Consider the following 5,724-nt stretch of genomic DNA (forward strand, 5'->3'; position numbering starts at 1 on the left):
GAAGGGTAAATCTCCCACGCTGTCCTGGAGATGCATCTTTGTCTGACAGGAAGTGGGATGATCCTAGGAAGCTGAGGGTAAGTATCTGACTTCAAACAACTACCCTTCTCACTATGGGTTCTTCCCATAAAGTCCCAGGCCCAGGAAGAACTTTTATGCCACTTCCTAAACTGCAGAGCTAAAGAAATGACTGAGTAGTCATGCTAATGCACATAGTCGATGTGCAGATACTGAGAATGAAAAACATACTCCCCACATGTGACAACTGCCTGGTCAGTCCTGTTCTGAGCACGTCTCTGGAGGGCACATTGATTTATTTAGCAATCACTTAATTTTACTAGAGCCTGGAAGTCGGGTATATGAAGCAGAGGCTGAGCTCCCTCTGCTTTCAAGTCTAGAGAGACATAGATAATAGCCAGGGGTGAGTGATGGCCCAGACAATAGCAGGGCCTTTTCCTGGCTGTTATGTAGCTCACATTCCTCTCTGCTGTCTGCTCATTCTTGCCTTGACCCTGAATGCAGGCTGTTATGACAACTCTAGACTTCCAGGGTAAGAAAGGGCAATAAACTGGCAAATGTCAAGGTTCACACTGACCTGTTGAACCACTTTGAACCAATTTAGGGGAAATTTCCAAAGATGCTAGACTGCTAAGGCTGATTAAAAGACTCATTTCCTAACTGAAAAGGTCTTTACAGACTTTGGAAAAGTTTGTTGTTGTTTTATTTTTATTTTTATTTTATGTGCATTAGCGTTTTGACTTCACAATATGTCTGTGTGAAGGTGCCAGACCCCTGCAACAGAGTTACCAGCAATTGTGAGCTGCCATGTGGGTGCTGGGAATTGAACCCAGGTCCTCTGGACGAGCAGCCAGTGCTCTCAACTACTCAGCCATCTCTCCAGTGTCAAGACTTAGGGAAAGTTCGAGAGAGATTGGTAACCACATTCAGGGCTTCACTCTTAGCTTGTGTTCCCTCTCTGTCCCTGCTGGTGGGCAGCTGACAGAGTCCACCTTAAAGGACTGCCTTCAGCACCATCTACGTTTTTCTACCTGGGACTGTGGCATACGGACAGGCTCAGGTTTGAAATCCTCACCCTCGCTAAAAAATTCAACTGGAGAGGGTAAATGGGGGGCTTGCCTGGCACCCCTGAGTAAGTACCAAAGTCGGAAGGAGAGTGCTGGGACACCAGGATTAGCCTGCACTCATTGAACAATGTATTTCCTTCTCTTTCTCTCTCCACAGAGGGAGGGGCTGCCGCTGCTGGGATTCTTGCATGCTTTCTGTTGAGATGGTTCTCTGGTGCTCATTCAGCTGGGCTAGGACGCTGATTTTAAATCATTATTCAGAAAACTTTCATTAACTGGAGACAAACAGGTTTGACGTTAGCCAGCCGCTAGGATTGGTGTTCAGCTTCCAGCTATTCGGCAAGACTTACCTGAATGCCTGGACTTAGTTAAGTGTGGAGAGGAGGCAAATGAGAATATCAACACTTACCCCCAGATTCACAGATTCGCAGAGCTCTGCGGTGGCACTGACTCGATCTAATGAGAGGACTGGGCTGTCCATGAAAAACGTATCAGTGTCTAGAGCCTGAATAGCTGAAGCAGTCAGCTCAGATGCCCACAAGCCAGAAGCCTGGTGGGTCTGCGGAAGAAGGGAAAGAATAGACAGGGGCAGACAGACCGGGCATGTGAGGAGTTGAAGCTGGGAAAAGAGGTGTTGGAGCTTATAGACTCTTTAGCCCTACTTAGGACAATGCTATTTGGACAAGGAAGATGCACCAAAGGTCTTTGATTGTAGACTCGTATGGACCCTCTAAGGAATAGAAGGAGAGATAACACTGGCTTAGTATGTCTCAACGTAGATGCAAAATGCAATGGATGTGAGCTAGAAGTCACTAGTGGGGAAGGGAGGGGGGACAGAGAGATAAGGACAGTCCTCATGGAGTAACTGAGTGGGTAGAGGTGGATTTCACTAGTGCCTCCAGCCAGTGCGGTACCTACTTTCTGTCTGGCTGAGTGCAAGTTTATGATCTCTCCTGATTTCCATGGTAAACTTATAAAGAACTTCATTTTACAGACGGAGAAACGAGGTCAAAAGCCTAGCCTGTGGCACATCCCTATAAATTCCAAAGCTAGGAGGTCCACCCAGAGAGCATGTGCTCATCCATAATGTTATGTCTGGCCCACATAATGGTAGTGGCCAGGAGATGGAAATAAACAGACCTGACCCCAGGCAAGGCCACAGGATTGGGTAGGGAAGATACGCAGAGTTGTGTAGATGTTATGTTTTAAATGCTGAAGAGTCAGCTGGCCAGTGAGGACCAGGTAGAAATGCAGAGTTGAAGACAGGGGACCAGACTCAAAGTTTGCCACTGTGAGAGCAGCTTATTCTTCTGTGTGTGTGTTTCTCTATTAATTACTTATTCATTTTACATCCTAATCACTGCCCACCCCCTCAGAGTCCCTTCCTTCAACCCTCTTCCCATCTTCTCTGAGATTGTGAAGATCCCCCTGGGTATGCCCCCACCCTGGTGCATCAACTTTGCAGGATTAGGCACATCCTTCTCACTGAGGCCAGACAAGGCAGCCCAGTTGGAGAACAGATTCCACAGACAAGCGGCAGCATTTAGACAGCCCCTGCTCCACTTGTTGGGCGATCTACATGGAGACTGAGCTGCACATCTGCTACATAGGTCCAGCCTGTGCTTGCTCTTTGGTTGGTGGCTCAGTCTCTGAGAACCCCCAAGGATCTCAGTTAGTTGACTCTGTTGGTCTTCCCGTGGAGTTCCTATCCCCTTTGGGACCTGCAATCCTTCCCCCAACTCTTCCATAAGAATCCCCAATCTCTGTCTAGTGTTTGGGTATGGGTCTCTCTATCTGTTTCAGTCAGCAAACAGCACATTCTTTACCAGGTTTCTTGATATGGAGGAATAACCACTAGTATAACTAGAAAAATCTGCATTGATGGAGATAGAAGAAAGTATCAGATAGGGGAATAAACTGTCCTGTTGGTTTCCTTGGTGACAAATGTTCCCTCTGCTGACTTACATGACATAAGGCACAAGCAATTTACAGAGTTGATATTTAGGATAAAATTCCTGACTGTTGCCATGCTGTCTCCTACAGAGGACTCTTAGTGACAGCTGGCCGAGAGTCTCTGTAGCTAACTCTGACCTATGGAAGCAAATGCAAAAGCCACCAAGCATCTGATCTGGATTTTCCCTGAGTTTGAGCCATGAAGAGTGACTCATGGTAGTCCTATGCTGGAGAGCAAGGAAAGTTCTCAAGTTCATCAGCAGAAGGTGCCAGAGCGCCATCGACTGTCTTCTAGAGCATCGTATATGAGCAGCCATGTAGCAGTAGCCAGTTCCAAATACAGAAGCAGAGACAAAGCTAACAAATATCCATTGTAGTAGTTTGGTTTCATTATGTGGGTGATAGTTTGTTGAAATGGAAATTCTCTTACAATGTTAAGTCTGCATGTACTTGTAAGAGACCCTTACTTTTTTCTTTCTTTCTTTGGCTCTTGTTAACTGGCCCTCTGAACTTTGCTTATTAGCCTAAGTCAATTAAAGTAATACCACTTGACAGCAATCCCACAGTATATACAAAATTAAGGGCTCTGAAATGAGGAGAGGGTCAGGTTACAAGTAATAGAATGACCTCTACTTTGTGGACTTGGACAAAAGCCCCATAGGCCTTTGTCATTCACATTTGAAGGTGACAGATATTTGTTCTGGGTTTTGTGTGTGCTTCAGAAGCACTGGTTTGGGCACTGAGAACATTTAAGGACAAGACAAAGTCCTGTCCCTATTGCAACAGACTAACAGTCAATAATGAACAGAAGATAGCAGAATAGTCACATGGTCTCAAGTACATACCTAAGAACTGCACACACACAGTAACTTGTTTCATTCTTTTTTTTTTATTTGTGGTTGTAAAGTTATTTTATTCATTGTTGAATTTGATAACTTGATAACATTTCAATGAAGATGTTTCCATCTGTTTTTTAGGAGATGCTGGTCTTTAGTTTTGATTTCTTGTAAATTTTTGTCTGTTTGGAATGAGGAAAATATTGGTCTTATAGAATGTTGGGGAATGTTTCCTAAGGTTCTGTTTTCTCACAGAGTTGTAGAGAATTGGTTTTACCCCTTCTGTAAATATCTGGTAAATCTTACTGGTAAACATATCAAGACCTGGTGAGGCAATTAATTGTTGACTCGATTTTAATAGAAATAGGCCTACTATAAGTATCTGTTTCCTACTTTGTGTTTTATTTGAATTTGTTAACATTTAAAAACATTTTAATTAAATAGAATTCAATCACATTCTTGTTTCCCTTTTGTACCATCGCTCCTCCCATAGACCTCCCCTTCAATACCTATAATATCTTTTTTGTCATATTCTTTAAAATTTACAAAATATTGTAACAATAAAAATAAGTATTATAAAAGTTGTTTGATATAAAACAACAATCAATTTAACAGTCTTATGTAGATTCTCATCTACAGCAATAGTGAAAATACATTTTTCTCAATATAAATTTTAAATAACTCCAAACATAGTAACTGTATACTTAAAAATAATATATCACTACTAGTATTTTCTTAAATGAACATGAATATATAAAGTCTTTTTGTTTGTTTTGTATTTAGTAGAGTTTAAGATCTTGGCTCTTACTGTGGTACAAGCCCAAAATAAGAACAATTTTTAGACATTATAATAAGGCTGTATTTCAATGACACTCATATCACCAAAGGATTTTACCTCCATCATAGCTAAGCTGAGAGTTGATAGTTCTGCTGCACCAAGAAATGAATTGTAGGCTTGATTTTTGGATACAGACTTCCTGCTATGGTCAAAGCTATTTCACTTGAGTGAGTGACTTCATTCTCAACCCACAGAGAACAGGTTACATTCATTTAAGAAATAGTATAGGTATTAAGATGGTCTAGCCATAAAGTCATTCACCAACTGTTTCAATGAACAATGGTTCTGCTTGGAGGGTGGCACAGACATTAGCTGAGGGTAAGAATTTGATTCATTAGCTGTGATAATTTGGAAAAGCATTCATCTCAGAGAAAGACTAACTTATAAAGTCCTCTTCTTTAAACTTGATACAAGAGTTACAAATGTCAAGCAAAGCATTCAGTCTCACTTTGTTGTTCTCTTACAAGCAACAACCCTAGTTAATCATCTATGTTTCTTTTGGGTATATAAATACTTTTGAAATATATAAGCTGTTCTGAAAACCATAGTATAGTGTAAAAATTTGAAATAAACAATACTTCTAATAGAGAGGCTGAGATAGGAGATGCAAGATTTCAAAACCCTTATGTTGTACACAGCCAGACACTGTCACAAACAAACAAGCTGACAGTGTATATAGATTGTACAATGTTGGACCTATTTCTCCAATTACCAAATTAGAGAGAGCATTGGATGACAATCAACAAATTTCCAATTCTTCATATTACTGGATTTCAATTGATTAGGATATGTTGATAATATTAATTTTCATATTAAGACATTAAGAAAAAGTAAGTGTTACTTCCTGTTATTTTTGTTCTTAGAGGTAGAATTAGGCTTGTGTGGATTTGTTGAAAGATTACTTTCTTGCTTCCTCTAGAGTGTAGTTTTGCTCCTTACATTGTTGTTTTCCATCTATTATCCTTTGTAGGGCTGGATTTGTGGAAAGATATTGTATAAATTTGGTTTTGTC

This window comes from Mastomys coucha, unplaced genomic scaffold (assembly GCF_008632895.1).
Source record: "Mastomys coucha isolate ucsf_1 unplaced genomic scaffold, UCSF_Mcou_1 pScaffold2, whole genome shotgun sequence".
NCBI classification, from domain to species: domain Eukaryota; kingdom Metazoa; phylum Chordata; class Mammalia; order Rodentia; family Muridae; genus Mastomys; species Mastomys coucha.